The sequence below is a fragment of the Lutjanus erythropterus genome, chromosome 5 (assembly GCF_056507025.1).
Source record: "Lutjanus erythropterus isolate fLutEry1 chromosome 5, fLutEry1.hap2, whole genome shotgun sequence".
NCBI lineage: Eukaryota > Metazoa > Chordata > Actinopteri > Lutjaniformes > Lutjanidae > Lutjanus > Lutjanus erythropterus.
This window is the reverse complement of record NC_139321.1, coordinates 29,368,338-29,386,229: the sequence shown is the minus strand read 5'-3', so window position 1 is coordinate 29,386,229 and position 17,892 is coordinate 29,368,338. Positions and strand designations below refer to the sequence as shown.

The 17,892-nt window shown below is 39.4% G+C and overlaps 1 protein-coding gene across 1 annotated transcript in view; it reads left to right on the top strand.

The window, feature by feature from the left end:
• diaph2 (diaphanous-related formin 2) overlaps nucleotides 1–17,892 on the top strand; it is a 520,520-nt gene that overhangs the window by 99,958 nt on the left and 402,670 nt on the right. The gene's annotated exons all lie outside the window — the stretch shown is intronic.

Below are 17,892 nucleotides of genomic sequence, written 5' to 3'. Positions count from 1 at the left end.
AAGTGGCTTTACAATTCTAGGGTTGCAACTAATGATTATTTTAATTACGGATTCATCTGCAGATTATTTTTGCAATCACTTAGTCTTTAGAATGTCAAAAAAATGTTAATACTAATTTCCCAGAACCCAAAGTGACGTCTTCAAATTGCTTCTTTTGTCCAAACTGTTGACATTTAATATCATAAGTGACAAAGAAAAACAGCGAATCCTCGCATTTAAGAAGCTGGAACCAGCAACTGTTTGACATTTTTGCTTGAAAATTGATTAAAGCAATAAATCAATTATCAAAACACTTCGCAACTACTATTCTTTCGACAGACTAATCGATTATTAGACTAATTGTTGTAGCTCTAAGCTGTTCTGATGCAAACATAAAGAACAATCAGTGGCCATTAAAGTAAAGTCAACAGATTATTTCAGAGCACTTTTCATATAAAGCAGGTCTGTACTCTTTATCATGGTATTTACAGAGACCCAATGGTTCCTACCAAGAGAAAGCATGAAGGCGACGGTAGCGACGAAAAACTTCCTTTAACAGGTAGAAACCTTAATTGAGTAGTTGATTGAAGGATTAATTGACAGCAGTTTTGATTAATATTTAATCTTTAATTTATCAAGTAAAGATACCGTGCTTCATCATCATTCAACATTATTAAAATTTGTGTATCTCTGTGTTTTGACCTGTTGGCTGGATGAAATTGTTCAGGCTCTGGGAGCTTATTATTATCATTTTTCATTATTTCTTGACATATAAAAAATAATCAACAGATTAAGTGATACCCAAAATAATCTTGAGTTTCCCTTCACTGTAGAGCATGTTTACACATCATGTGCGACTGATGTTAATGCATAAGTTGCCTTCTCTAAATGCAAACCTATCAACAAGTAGAAAAACGGTTAAAGATGATTTATGAGATTGTATGTACTTTATTCCAATCCCCAGACATCTAGGTTTGCGAGGCCTAAAGATAAAGTTGTTACAAAGGTGTTAATTTATTGCGTGGTTAACTCTGAAGCTGTTGTTTTGTTGTTGTGTGAGCTGTTTCATGTCACTGCGGCTGACAGCTTTCTAAATACAGTACATTGTCATGGCTTTCAAGACAGATTTTTTGTGTGTGTGTGTGTCACATTTTAGGTTTTATTTTGTGAGCATGTATGACTGATGTGTGTGAGCCTGTGGTTCAGGTAATGACTTTTTTGCCTCATGTTGCTTCAAAAAAGAACATATTAAAGTTGTGATTGTCAGAACTTTTGAAGCTGTAGACATATAATGGTAATTAGAGCCTGAGAGATTTTTGAGCCCAAAACTTATTTTAGAGGGGAAAAATTCACCCATCACCAACATAGTGGTTGATGTGGTTACATTTTGAGCTGGAATGAAAATAGACATGTTCTACATGGATTCTGATTTTGAATTTACGTACGTAAACAAATTATTTAAGTCAGATATTCTTTAACGTGTTGAATAATTGCCAACCAATTCTAATAATGGATACTGAGAAAATGAAGAATAAATAAGAATAAAATAAATAGCTATATAAACATAACTATGGTTCTGTGTCAGTCGAATGCTGACTATCTTAACTGCCAGTCAATTTGTAAAACAAAAAGTGTGAATTCTCAGCATTTACACCTGCCAGGGAGCTTCTTTTGTCCTCATAAATGTTCCCCATCGTGTGTAATCTGAATCACCACAGGCATCATTTTCTGATTGTTTTTTTTGCTTAATCAAATCAATCAATAAAATGTGAATATTTTTTGGTTCCTTAAGTCCTATATGACAGTAAACTGAATATGTTTGGATTGTGTTCGAAACAAGACATTTGAGGCTGTCATCTTGGGGTTTGGGAAACAGTTTTGTTTGTTTGCAGTTTTTACCATTTTCTGACATTTTATGGATTTAAGTAAATGAAAAATTTGAAAATAATTGACAGATTAATCAATAATGGAAATATTTGATGCAGCCCTTAATATGTTTGCTAAAATAAAGTTTTTATATTGGTACAACAGTATATGCTGATACTGATATATCTGTGATCGGCCCATTATGCTCCTATCAGGCAGATATATCGGCCAACCGATATCAGCTGGGCTCTGATAGTAATAGACATTCATTCATTACGATTATTATCGTTTGCCAGTGTAGTTGTGCTTTTCTTTCCTATGTGTTAATATTCCTCTTGATGCTGTGGTTATTTTGTCCCTCCACAGTAAACACACACACCCATGTACATAGATGTGCACATACAGCACATGTACGCTTCGGCACATGCACTCTCACAAAATGCTCATTTTCAGCTTTTCCGCTCTGGCTAAACTCCCTCAGAATCGTAATGCTCGGGGATGCTCCGGGTTCTTCCTTCTCCCTCGTCACTCGTACTCACTCTCTCTCTCTCTCCCCATCAGTCTGTGCTCTCTCTTCCCCATTTCCCTATACCTCAGAGGCAAGCTTCTGACATGAAATGGAGCTGCGGCTTCCCTCCGTTCTCCCTTTGATAGAGGTGTGGGGTCTAATGAAAGTGAAACGATGGGGACTGGGAAGAAGCTGAGGGACTGTGTAAACCGCGGGGGTCTGGGTCTGGAATTGGATAGTTAGAAGGTTGCCACAGTGCATTAGTGCAGGGGACATGGAGTGGGAATGTTGGGAATGGCTTTTTTCACCAGTGATTGGGTCCCCTGTCACAAAGCCTGCTGGTTTAAATGATGCCTGATTAATTGAATGAGCCACACACTCCGCATTGACTGCACTGATAAGGACTCCATACAACACAATGAGTCCCCTGTATCATTTTCACAATTGCAGCATGAATCTGTTCAAGACAGTTAGATTATCCAATGGAACAATATTACCCACAGTGCAATAGTTTGTCAGCGTATTGTAGGTCAAACTTTTTGCAATAATGTACCCTCTTTGAAAAATGTTTTCAGCCAAGTATCCTCTGAGCTGTCTAAAACATTTTTAGTAGGAAAAAAAAGGTGTACAATATATCACCGCTATCAGTGTCAGCTCATTACAGATACTTCTTGATACTGACAGTATTTTTGTTGGCTCTGTTTTCACTTTCTTTTTCACTTCCTTAATGTTTTCGGCTGTTGTACTCATATGTTTCAACAACAAATCAATTTTCTTGATTTTCTTCTGTCGTTCAGTGCAGAAAGTGGCTTCCACTCACAGTGAACGTGATTGCGTTTGTTGCTTTAGTTGTCGGTGAGGTTTCACAGCAGTGGACAGTTTTAGCAAGTTGCATTGGAAATAGGAATATTCAATATAAAATGTGGTTTAATCAAACTTACATTACAGTATCATTATTTTAGGAATTATTTAAATTATTGAAAGGATAGCTCCTTGAGTTGTAGCATCTCATTCACAAGGGCGTCCTATAGACACAAATACAAATTAAAACACATTTAGGGCTCCAACTAATGATTATTTTTAATGTTGATTAATATGTCGATTGTATTCTTGATTAAGTGATTAATTGTTTGGTCCATAAAATGTTGAAAAATGTTGATCAGTGTTTCCCACAGCCCGAGACGACGTTCTCAAATGTCTTGATTTTGCTCACAATCCAGAGATATTCAGTTTATGGTCAGAGATATTCATATTCATACTTATGAAGCTGGAATTTTGAGTATTTACTCAAAAAAAATTGCTCAATCTGATTAATTGATTATTGAAATAGTTGGCAATTCATTTAATAATTGATTTATAATTAATGCAGCTCTTGTTTAATTAAAATTATATTTACATTTTTTCATTGGTCCTTGAGTCATAGCATCTCATTTTCAAAGGTACCTTAAACACAAAATTACAAAATAAAACACATTTAGAGCTCCAACTAATGATTACTTTTTTAAATTGACAGTTACTTTCTTGATTAATTGCATACAATATGAAAAAAATGTGAAAAATGTTGATCACTGTTTCCCAAAGCCTAAGATGACGTGCTAAATGTCTTAATTTGTCCTCAACCCAAAGATGTTCAGTTTACTTTCTTAGAGGAGTTAAAACAAAACAGAAGATGTTCACATTTAAGCTGAAATGAGAGAATCTTTTCTTAAAAATGACTTATACTGATTAATCAATTATCAAAATAGTTGGTGATTAATAGTTGACAGCTAATCTGTTAATTGTTGCTTCTTTAAACACATTGAATTATACATGACTGATATTTAAAAGAAATCTCCCCTGCAGTACTCCAAAGTACCCCCAGGGGTAGTGATGCCGCCATTTGAGAAACACTGTCATAGGGTTATTAATTCTGAGTTCATAGTAAAAGAATAGTAGAGAAACTCCCACATGTGGTTGTGTTTTTCAGAGATTGTCGGTTGTGTTACTCTGCAGGTCAATCAAAACCTCTTACCTCGCTTTATATGCTTGACATATCAGTATGATGAAACAGGATGTCAACACAGTAGGCATGCCTCCAGCACTACAGTAGACTGTAGTACATCTGAGAGATTAACCAGGTATTCAGATGTATTAGAAACTATTTCAAAGGATTAAAATGTTTCAGCCTCGCCTAAAGTGTGACATCAAATACAGTTTCTTCACTAAAGGAGGGTAAGCGGATTTAGGCTCTCTCTCCTTTCAATTTGTCTTGAATGCTGTTGAAACGGCCCAGGACGGACTGGCGTCAAGATGTGCAGAAAGGATCGATTCCTCCTCCTTAGAAGCCGACAAACGCTGGGGCCCCATGCCTTTATGCCGATGCATTAGAAGATTAAAAGTAATGTCTGGATGTGGCAGTCGCTTCCTAATTGATCCTAAGCCTCCTCCTCCCACACACACACCCACACACACACACACACACACACACACATACATCTCCACTGCTCTCACTGCCATCAGATGAGGTGCTGCACTGTATCGATCCCTGACGCCAATTTCTTGATTGCAAATTCTGATGCGAAGAATCCGGCCTAATGCCATAATCATACACTTGTGATTATGGGGGAGTCTCTTCTAATCAAAGATCCAGGCTGCCGTGCCAGAAGGCAGCGTGGGGAAGCAATCAGTAAGTGATCGTTAAAGGAGACACTCTGAAAATATCCAGCCACCTTCGAAGTCTTTCTTTGGTTCTAGCAAAGGCACGGTCCTCAACTGTGATTACAGCAAGCTAGGTGGATGAAAAGCCAAAGCTGTTTAGTGTCAATTGAAGTGAATCTACAGTAATTACTATTTGCATGTTAAATCATATTCATGGGTGTTAACGTGGGATCCTGAAATGACTAGATCAAGGTATTCGTAGCACATTTATGGTGCTGCGAAGCACTTTAAAGACCAGAGGAAACAACTTTGTTCCCTGTTATAACTATAGTAGATAAACAGTTCACCTTTCAGAGGATCTGAGACCTATAAGCTAATTGATGACACCGACTTGTAGTTATTTATAAAGATGAGCTGATTTCTCTGGGCAGCCTTGACATCTCTGGGCATCTCCTTTAATAGCGTATCAGAAGTTCAGCTGAGGTCACCGGTAGAAGCTGACAGGGTGAAATATGTTGTTTCCCCCATTGACATCAGCTACTGGCCCAAGTAGCTAATTAGCTTAGTAAAGTGGTTGTGTGCACTGGGAGGTGGAACATGGATGCTTCCTCTAGAGCTCACTTTTTAATAAGCTGATTCTTCTTTTTAACAGAACAGAGAGACCCCTAGCATCTAGCTGACCTCCGTACTTAACATGTGTTAAAAGCCAGGGCAGCGGAGTAGAAAGCCAGACTCTGAGAGAAGGGAGGGAAAGAGAGACAGCATGTGTGAGTGTGTGTCTGTGTGTGTGTGTGTGTGTGTGTGTGTGTGTGTGTGTGTGTGTGCAGGAGGGAGAAGAAATTAAAAGATGCCCTCGTAGGATATACTACACCCCCTGAAATGATGATGTTTCTCACCCCTCCACCTAAAAAAAACAATTTTCCTTGTACAGTTTGCACCAACTGAAAAAAAAAAACAAGATGCAGCTCCATGCCGTGCCAGGCAATATATTTCACCTTTTAAATGCAATCTTCAAGTACTTATTGTTCCTTGCCTCACTCCTCTCTGCAGCATGTCAGTGTGGTAAATAATGCTAATAATTTCAGGATGTTCACCTTGACAGGAAACTGGCTGTTTTCTTTCAACAGCTCATTCAAAGACTCATGTGGTGCATTGTTTTTGATGTGCAGCAATGAGGTACTTCAGCTGCTATTGTTTAACCTATGGGGAATAGAGCTTGATGTACCTCCCATCTTCACACAGATGGAAATGGAATCGGTGTGGATGTGCACATACCTAGTGCACATACCTATCTATGGTATTGATGGGTGAGCTTTCTTGTTTGTTTATAGTTTTGGTGTTGCTCATGTTTTTCATATAGTTCTGTCGGAAATTGAGCTATTCCTTCAATAGTGTGAGCTGAGAGACATGCAGCATGTTCTGAAATAGTCATATTGAGCAATCAGATATCAAGACAGCCCTGATTCAAGTTGCCAGACGACTGAAGACATTCTTTTTTTTTTTATCGCACTTGATTTGATCCTTGACATTTTGATTATGTTATTATCAAAACCATCACAGCCCCAATTGAACCTATGTCAATTTTTATTCAGTGGCTCAGAATTGATTATGATGATCATTTTTCAGAGATTTACATTGTGTTTGGAAGGCACTAACATTTACATCAGAATGTGCTGAATGTGAAAAATGCCCTTAATGAGCTGCACTTGAGACACAGATTGCCACAAGAAAACATCTTTCCCTTTTTAACAGCATAAATGTGTACAATACAACTACAATGAAAACATATTTTCCCTTTGATAATGTGCTTGTCTGCACTGATGGCTCATTTTAAATAATGACTTTCAGTAAGTAGTCAAAAAGCAGCACGAAGATCATCAATTGGGTAAATGGCTCTAAAAATGTGTCCTTTGGAAAATAATACAAGCAGCCATCAGGCATTGCAGTAAATGCTTTTGATAAATGACTGTTAATAATCAAAAATAAACTGAAAGCAATCATATGCCAAGTTGTTTTTTTTTTTTATTATTTGGAAAATGATTGTACATCAACATTAAAATCCCTACTGTACTCTGTTTGTTTCATATTCCCGTCTCGCTGCCTCTGCCTGATGTTCTCTCAGCCCGCCTGCAGAGGGTACTCACTGACTGCATTAAGAACCATACACCAGAACCCTCATTTCACATAATAGCCACGCACAAGCTCACATATTTGCGCATGCATGCGGGTGCACGAGCGAGCTTGCACACGCACCGTAACACAGAAATGAAGCTGCCACTGTCATTACACCATATTCTGGACTCAATCTAAGCGTTACATCTGTATCTGATTAGGCATAAGGTAAGCGAGAGAGGAATGGAAATTGCCAGATGTGGACAACTTTTTTTTTTAAAGCCAGATAAACCCCAGTCCCAGACAGGTGGAGCTGGTGCAGACTTGTGCCAGGTTGCAACAAACCATACACTTACCAGGGCTGCCTGGATGAAACGAATGGGATTTTATGTAAACTGCTTGTCAGCTGAGATACACACTGATCCTTTTTTCCACGGGGCTGGGGGGGTTTTGGGAGTTGCTACAGTACGGTGTGCTGTTTGTGTGTGTGTGTATGTGTTCTGTGTCTGTGTATTAATGTGTATTTATTTGGTCTCCTGAGCCAGATTTGTGGGAAGACAGGCATGCATACATACCTGTACACATGCTTGTCATAGGAGAACTCCCGTACTCAATCGAATATGATGTGGAGGCTTTAATAATGGATGTGAGCAGCAGCTGGAAAGGTGGAAAGGCATTGATTTATACCCACAGGTTTCCTGGGATTTTTATAGGATTGGCTAAATGTCATTACACTGCAGGTGGGGAGGTGATGAACTGTAATAAACTTTGATGTGGATGGGTGTGTGTCTCCTGTCATTGGCTCATAAACCGGAACACTGTGACAAGTCTCAAAAGATCTACTACCCTCCCACCACCTGTCATCTTTTTCAAACTCATACAGTACACGCAACCACGCTCATGAACAGAAATCTGCATGTGCACAAGTACAAATACACACATATGGAAACAAGTAGGAGTGCAGGAGAATAAAACAGCCTCTAGACTGGCTGTTGTATGTTGGCACAAGTGTTTTTTCTTCATGACGTAGTGTGTGAACAGTATGGTGTTCCTATATAGTAAACAGTAGTGAGTAAAAGCTTGAATCCTCTACATCCTTTCACGTGTCGGGAAGTATTGATTTACTTCTCAGTGTCCATGAATTTGTTCAAACATATATAGCTGAACATGAGCAATGCAACAGATTGATCCTTCCTATTAATGTGCAGTCATTTGAAAGTTTAATTTTAACTCTACACTGGCATAAAAATCAATGCCTTCCGAAAATGAGTTGTCAAGGTGAATGGAGATGCATGAAAAGATTAATTTTTTAACATTTTTTTCACCCCCAGTGTCACAATTTAAAATGAAACTGAGATTCTTCTCTCGCAGCAGTTGTTGAATTACTGTAATAATAGAGAAAATGTTTTCATGACACATTTCTTTAAAACAGAGGAGAGAGCTAGAACCTGCTTTTTATTCACATGTCATATTGTGTTCATGATCTGGATTTACATGTGATATTTCTGTTTGGGTGTGAAGCATTTGCTGCTGAAACTGAAGTGAAGTGTCTGTTGATGACTTAAGTGTCTCCCAATTACCAGGTTGCTTGCCAGTTTTCTCCAATAGTTCAGTGTTATGTTTCATTTACTCTTATAGTATCATTCTTAAGTGTAGTTTAGGAGTACTAAGAAATGCTTTTCATAGAGTTGCTTTGCTCAAGTCTGAAGACTAGATATTGTCCTAGATTTTGGATTTTGTTATATTGTGATATGGCAGAAATGTTATCTTTACCTGTTTTTAAAGGCTGCATTACAGTAAAGTGATATAATTTTCCAAACTTGCCAGACTGTGAAAGCTGCTCTATAATTTGCCTCTATCAACTTCGACTTTATATCCACTTTACTGGTGATTACTTATCAAATATCTCATTGAATTAATATTTTGTGAAAGCATGCATAGTCATCTGTCCAATATTATTGAATCGTTGGTATGTTATTTTTTTAAAAGGTGTATATTGAGGTATAAATCATATATTGTGGAATAGGCAAAAAAATATCTAGATATTATTTCTAAGCCATCTCGCCCAGCCATAGGCGGTACCTACCTTTGATCCTGTTTGTGTCCATATCTAGAGAGAAAGACCATTTGTATGGTTTTTCTCTCAGCCAATCACTGTGATGTTTGATTGGCTCATGTCTACAACCAGTGATGTGAAGTCAAACACAGTGTATCTGAGATGCTGAGATGCCACCAAATCATTCAAAAGTATTGCTATACTCCAGGCCTGTGCTGTTTACCGAAAACAAATGCATAAAACACGGAATAATTATTTCAGTAATTCTTACATTCAAGGTATCTAATGAAGTACTCTGTTGGTATTGGCATCACTATTATTATTATTTTTTTAAACAATATCCACCCCAAGTTAATATGAGACATGATTATGAACATAATTATACTGTATCTGTAGTCATGGAGGGAAATGAAAGCTCTTTAGGTTTGATATTTGCTTTTTAAGAATAGTAGCCTTTGTATACTTTATACACGACACCCGCATGGCCTTTTCAAACCACTCGTATGGCATCAGGCCTATGTTTTTGTGTGTATTAATGGTGTGTTTTCTAAATACTGTCACTTCAATAAAATGTTACTTTGGCTTTCCTGTTTTTAAAATATTAGTCTGGTCCCCCTGTTCCAGTCTCCTGGCTTATTCTGTTATTCTTGCCCAGCGTTAAACAAATGTATCCTAATGCCATCCAATATTAAACAGCCATTAATTCTACCCCCCACCCCTCTAATCTCAAATGAGCAAATCTGTCCTTGTTTCCTATCAACAAACAACTGCAGTGGATGCACCTTGAAGGTCAAATCCCTTTCTCTAATTAATTGGCCTGGATGTTTCTGATAGTGTTGTCCAGGGCAGGGATCTTGCTAAGTGCAACATTAATATTCACACACTTGTTCATCTGGCTTTGTATTGTGTTGTTGTTGTTTTTTATTTCTGTCTGTGGTTGTTATTGTCATCACATTCAAATAGAGCCAAAGCTGAAAATCTTCATAGGATAGTTGTCAATTATTTCTTTGTTCCAGTGTGGGCGTCTCCATTAAGGAGTCCAGGTGCGTTCTCTCTGTGCCACTTGGGAAGCAGCATTCACTTCACTCATGCCGGCACTGAGCCCTCACCAGGGGAAACAGAGTAAAGCTCTCTCAGATCCTGGGGATTCAAGGAAGTCTTCATTAAAAATGCCAAATGTTGTCGATACCAAGCACAAAGAGCAGCGTGAGGATGGTAGGGTCCTTGACATTTGATTGAGGTGTGCACTCAATGATAAATTACTTAAGCTTTTCAAATCATCTTGCATGCTGGATGATGATAGCTTCTCAGCGAAAGCACACGTCGACATCACCGCTCCCATAATTCTTACAGACGCTTAAAGAAGTTCATACCCCACTGCTCGTGTGCATTTGTCGTATTTTACCAAACAGGGCCAATTGTGTGCATTTACAATGCGATAAACCTCATTATGTCTGCCCACTAACCAGTTGCGCATTATCTGAAATGGTTTATGGGGCTTATACAGGCCAATTTACCACAGCGCTTGGTTCCATTGTTAGTCCATGAATGTGATGCTTGTCTTAGCCTGACTGAGCTAATGTTACTCCTGCTCAGAATGAGGATGCACTCTTCCTTTAGAGTCTTTGTATTGAGGTGATTAAACCCCAGGGATTTCGCGTCCACGGCGGGACATTATTGCTGTCACTGGTGCATAGCAAGTTGAATGCACCTTTTTGCATGTTAATCATCCAAGGCTTGCACTCGTTACAAGGAGAAAATACTTCAGTGGGGAACTTGGAAATTAAAAGCAAAGCTGGAGTGTTTTAGCGAGGCACAAGGTACAAAAAAATTAGCCAGTCTATATTTCAATGGATTGTTTTGTGAAGTGATCAAACACAATCAATATAGAGTGTTGCATAAGTTGAAATTAAGTATGGATAAGGCAGTGAAAAGAGACACAGTGTCCAGAGGTTAGAACAGCTGCTGGGAGCCCTTGTTTCTGCCTGTGCATGTTGAGTGGTGACAAATTGATTCTGGTATTGGTTTTATGGCAGACGTGTTTAGAGCAGGGTCAAACAAAAATGTATTCTGTGAGATTTAGCTAAAAGAAAGACCTGGAATATTAAAGCTGCATAATCGTCTACTGATCATGATATCCAGAACAAATTGTAGTACTGCTGTTTTCCTACTGATGTAGAATTAGATTTGATAATCTAGTGTCTCGATTCACATCTGCCCTGACAGCTGAGCCTATATTCTTGTTTATCTCTGTACTCTGTTCCCACCGCTACCACCATCCCTCCAAACAAAAATTCCATTATTGTGACAACTCTCTGAGGTGTTTGTAGATGCAGTGACAGGCAAGTCATACTCACTCACCGCGTTTCTCTTGAAACCTAATCTCCAGCATGGCCTTGCTCACCCACTGATAGTCAGATAGTGGTGGGAAAGGCTGCTGATACACTCGCTGTCACCAGCTCCACTTGGAATATGTCTCCTCTCATTAGTATTGACTCTGTGCTTTGGTTTTATAGTATCTCGCTAGTGACCCGTGAAAGATGAAGTTAAGGTAGGGGCCATGATGCTCAGGAGCACTTGATTGCGTCAGGAACACGTCTGTCATCACTACACCCAGCTAATGCTAGCTCTAAGTGGTGTTGCTCCACATAAAGCCATGTGTATAGGCAGGAGGACTCAGGGGCTATTTAATATTTGTGGTTATTGATCGCGGCCCCCGTAATGTAATTTCACCATCCTTTTTCCTCTTAGCAAATATTGGGGTTAAAAGGAGACCGTCACCCATCGTAAATCCTCTTCCTTTTCCCATCTGTTTCCTCTTCATAGCTCTCCCTCTCTCCCTGTCTCCCGTTGCCCATTGGGCAAGGGCCCGCAGCAGTAAAGTCCTCTGGCTGATGGAATTTTATGGTTGGCATCTTGGCAGGCTCCTTCATTTCACTTTTTTCCTTGTCAGTCTTCAGGCAGCCCAGAAAACTGTCTGTATGGAAAAATCATAAAATCCTGTCCCTGTCACCAGGCAAATTTAGATAACTAATTTTCAGATCAAATTATAAATCTTTTAACTTGGCCGGCTGGGTGGCTGGCTGTCTGGCAGAGAGGAGCCTACTGAGCAGAAGTTTGAGCAATCTTTGCCTACTCATCAGTCTCTTGGAGGAGGCATATCAGTCTGGTGGCGGCAGGCGCGAAGACCAGTGGAACCAGACAGAGTTACGGTCAGCTAAACCAAATGGAATGAGATGAAACGCTGAGTGATTCTGGGGCAAGTAATATGTTCATGTTCTATTACACACTGGCGTGATTCTAAGTCAGATACCAGCAGCTTGTAAAATAAAGTACAGGCCTATGCCACATACAAAATAATGAATGGCATTGAACTTTAAACACATCATGATTGTGTGTGTGAGTGCACATAGATATGCATGTGTATCTGTGTGGGTAAAGCACTCACCTGGTGAAATCCTCCTGCATCTGTTGTATATTTATTGCATTAAGGGAAAGCTGTTGCATTTTCTCAGAGAGCTCCTCCTGATGCAGTCGTCTCGGGACAGAATCTACATTGTAGAGGTCACTAAAACTGGAGATGCTACGTGACTTTACAGAATGTCTTTTTTATTCACATTCAAGGCTTCTATTGAGGTTTTCAAATGAAGCTTTGGATGTTTGTCATAATATTTTATGTTACCATCACTCCTACAAAAGTTCTCAAACAAAATCCTCAATTTAAATAAAGTGATTAATTAGATTAAGTGAGTTGTGTTTTCTAATTAATTTAACTTTCCTTACATGTTAGCTTTTTAAAAATTACTAGCATTTATGGTTCTGTTAAAACTGCTGCTAGACTGTCCTGTCAACATGCATAATTACGTGCATACTTCTCTTTGTGTGCCACAAGTGGGAGAGCAAACATTTTTCACCGCAGTGAAAATGTTGTTTTTGAAAGCATGAATGCCAGCAAATATGGACTGAAACAGAATATTTCTTTAGATAAAAACATGTTGTGAATTTTGGAAATGATTAAATACATCATTTTTTTTTTTTTTTTTCAGTAAATTTTGACTCTTGCAATCAATGCTCTTGATCAGGGTTTTGCCAAACAAAATAATGTCAAATGGTGCACACTTACCACATCCCTGGTCTGGAGTTATTGTAATGGTTTGGATCCCATGAGTTGAAGACAAATTGGCACGGCCATCAGCCTATTTCCACAAAGAGTAGAGGTGCCACAATTTCAATAATAAACTGAAAATCAATCAAAATGAGTGAAATTCAAATCAAAATCAGAATTGCAATTCTCACAGTATTTTTCCCCTTCTCTCTACTCTCACATACTTTTGGCATCTTGCATGTGTCCAAAGAAAAGAATTTAAAAATGTAAATGACAATTGTCAGATCATAAAACCAATGATCTGTTGATCTTTACAAATCAAGACTAGTTTTGCAACGACAGGCAACAGTGCTAAAAAACTATCAAAAAATTAAATCTTGACCTTAAAATCGAAATTCAAAATGAATCATACATTTTAAGAATCATGACCCCCCTCACAAATAGTATAATACCTAATACCTGAAACCTAATCTTTATCTGTAACTGTGTAGAAATACCAAGTTTAAACAAATTTAATACACGCAGAAAATAGCTGTGCAGCATTGAATGTTGATTTAGAATTTGAACCTCAACGTCACAAATGAAGCTTCAATGCTTCAGAGTTCTCGATACAGTCCTGCATTTCTCACTCTGGTGATGCCTCAACTCGTCACCCCCTCCCCCCAACCTCACCCTCTTTGCCCCCCTCTCATGCTGTGTTGTCTGGTTTCCCTGTCTGACACACATTTGGAATTATTAGAAATCATCCAAGCTTGTTTTTTTTTTTTTTTTTTTTTTTTTTTTTTACCCTCACGATGCCGTGTGGTGGTGCTGCCATGGGAAGCTCTTCAAATGAACTTCCTTTGGAGCGGCAGTGGGTTTATCCATGAGAAAACGCTCATCACACACGCACATGTGCACACAATCACATTGAACGCAAACATGTACGGAAGGAATCTCTGCCTGCCTCCGCTTTGAAGCAGCCATGCCAGAGCTGCCTGTGTGTTACTAAATCCCATTCTCAAAGAGCGTTTTACCCCCCACGTCTGAGAGGCCCTTGGCATTGGCAGAGAACGCACACACAAAGGCGCATACACAAACACAATCTACATGCCTGATGCAATGTTCAGTCACTTGAGCAAACAGACACATTTGGGTACATGAAACAGCAGTGCAGTGTGTCGACTCTTATTAGTGAAACAGTACTTTTACACTTCTGCAGTTCCTCTTCATGGGTTGTTTACTATATACAACAATAGGGGGGAAGGTTTTACTTTTGGATTGTTGCACTGCTGAACTATTGTTTGAGTATTGCCTCATTTTGAATTTTTTTTTCCCTTTCCTGTTGCTGTTCGAAGACCTGTGTATGACAGCAGGAGCTCTCACACTGAAGGCCCATCTAAACCTGAGGTTTTCAGAGAGAAAAGATGCGGATCAGACAGACAGGGGTATGGGTGGATAGATAGAGGGATGAAGGAAGGCACTGGCCCCATGAGGCACCTGGAGCTGTGGTGTTACTGAGAAATATGGTGTGTGCGCATCTGAAATCCTGCCGGCTAGCCTTTGGCATAGTCTGCTGTGTTTGCTGTGTACAGGCCCTGTGTGAAAAATCACCTTCACTTGCTGAAAGAAGCCCAATCTTTTGGGCCAATGCTTGTCAACACAGCTGTTTGAACCCATTACTTCCTTTCCATAAGAAGAGTGCAAATTGAAGTTGACGATGGCAATTGGAACTTTTGAGTGGTAGATATTTTGAAGGGTGATATGCATGCTGCATGAGTTTCTGCATGCAGATTATCTTTCCTGATCTCTTTCCTGATGTATGAACTATGTTTCTGAGCTGTCTACATTTCTTGCTCCACAAGTTCGCTCTCATTACCATGTCTTCCAGGCGATGTTGAAATCCCACAGCACAGAACCTTTAGGCTTTTAGATATTTTCAATAGCCGCTCTCCTCCTCCCAGTATCGTGCTAACCCCTTGTTGGATAGAGTGGAATTTGAATAAACCAAGAGAACGCAGTCTCTCGTCGTGTCCTGGTATATTTTGGCATGAACACACATTGAGCGGTGTCTTCCATCGTAGTATTCCTGTGTGACCTGCCAGGATCAACAATAAGGAATGCAGAGGAGGAGCAAAGACGTAGAGGAAGAAATGTCATTACCAAGTCATACCCCAGGGTTTAGCAGTTCACTGCAGAAGTTAACTGGTCTGGCTGCTCGGCGCCAGTTGGCATGGCTACCATTTCCCAAGGTAATTTTTGGCCCCCTAATGGTTCTCTCACTGGTCTTCTTACAATCGTCATTCAAAAGGTGGCCAATGGAAGCACCCTGCCATGCTGAATCGAGCGGTGAAGAAGCTCCAGACATGTCCATCTGTTGATATCTGCCCTCACGAGGCTATGATTTCCATATTTCCCTCTAAATATGAAAGATCATTTTGATGCATGTGAATGGTCGTGTAGAAAAACAGGGACTCTTTTGGGGGAAAAGGTCTAGAAATAATATTACATTCTTACAGCAATAATAATAAAACTCTCCATCTCTCTTTTATGACTCTCCAATAAGTGAGTTGTTTCTGCATCTCAGTACTGAATAGAGAATAAGGAGGGAAGGCAGCACACAAAGCAGGCAGGCAGGGGCCCCGGTCTTTGATGAATGTCTCTATCTCCAGGCATTAGGTGTTCTATTTTTCATAGCAGGCCCTTCGGCCATGCTGGAGAGAGCTTGGGCCTCACATGCGCATTCGTGCAAGGCGCCACAATCCTCAGAGATGGTGACTAATCCAGGCCTACTGTCTGGGGGCGCGAGTGGCCGCTACCAGCACAGCCGAAAGGTCACACCTGTCAGAGGTGGGGAGAAAAAAGAGGCCAGGAAAGGAAGCTGGCGCTGTAGTGGCCTCTGCTTGATAAGGTACAGCTTTATTGTGTCTCAAATAGTTTAGCTCACAGACATGTGAAGACAAACACATTGACACACAACAACACGCCATGTTTGTTTGTGTGTGCATGGGGGATGATGAGTGATGAAATATTTACATTTCTGCTCATATTTCATCCTTGCTGTCCACTTCTCTTTAGAGACTGACCAATGCATTGACCAACCGATATTAGCAGCCCAATATTTGCCCATCACATCTATATTGGTATCTGCATATATGTAGACCGATATGTGGTGATATAAACAAGGTTCAATGTTAATGTTTTTTTCAGAAACCTAATTGCCCTAATCAGTTTTTACTGGCCCCTGTAAATACTGTTTTATTTACCAGTGGTTCTCAAATAACAGCAAAGACTAATGTTATTTGTCATGTGTAATGTAGGGCTACAATGTCCAGGCCTATAACATGTCAGAAAATAGTGAAAAATGTCCATCCCAGTTTCTCAAAGTCCAAGAAGATGTTCAAAAATGACTTGTTTTTTCAGTTCAAACCCCAAAGATATTTAATTTAAATTCATTAATGAGAAAAGCCCAGATATACCTTTTTATTTTATTTTACAGAACATAATTTAGATTGCTTTTAGTTTGTAGATTAATAAGCAGCATTTTGTGTATATTTACTACTTATTTTTCTTAATGTTTCAGAGGTTTGATATATTTTTGGACAAAGTTATATAGTTATAATAAAAGTAAAGTTTTAAGTTTATCCCTAATGTCTGTATTGGCCCTGAACATCCTCTATAGGTGAAGCTCTAATTCCCTACTTCCTCATCTCACATTTTGTACAGTTTGAGGTATTTACTTCATGGAAAGTCACATATTGTATTCCCTGTATTCCTGATTTTTTTATGTTGAATGGTACAACCATGTTATTGTTAATGTTAATATTGATATCGTTCAGGGATATTGTATTTGCAGTATCTTTTTAATTAATCTTTTGCTAATGGACCATAGTCTGCTTAATAATAATAATGTTCGTTTACTCAGTGCAGTCTAAATTGTCCCTTGTGCCACAGCACCTGAACAGAGCTGTAATTGTTCTTGTTCTTATTAATCTTAATATTTGTGTTGGTTTGATACTGTTTGCATACCGCTTCCCAAAACACTGATGTGTTGCTATCTGTGTCTCCAGCTGCATATCTCTATTGCCATCCGTCTCATTGACTATCCATTTATCTTCCACGTAATTGTATGTCTGCTCTGTGGTGGGAACTTAATATCTACTCAGCCAGATAAGGAACTGTATGTTCTCTTCTTCTCATTAAGGCCGTGAAGGCCAGTTTCTGCTTTTCCCTGTAATGCTGCACTGTTGACATTATACCAATGTTCCTGGTGCATGGGAGGCACCGCTGCACCTCAACATCAGCTAGGCAGCATGCCACGGCTGGGGCATCGGCCTCAATTCAACAGGCAAATTAATCTTGCTTTGTTGGAGTAGTCAAGCCCAACCTGGGAGGGAGTTCGTTTAGCTGTTGCTCTGCTGATGCAAGTGCTTTCTCTCAAGTTTGGAGCCTTCATTTACAGGCAGTTAAAGATCTCTCCATCTGTTATTAGGCAGGGCCCGGACACAGACGCCTTGATGAATAGGTATTTCTACTGCTATTGAATGGGCCGCAGCCTCTCGATGGAGACAAAGTAATAGTGTGGATATTAGAAGAAACTGTTTTTGGTTTCCTGAGACCTCAATGTGAATGCATCCAATAATGCTTGAT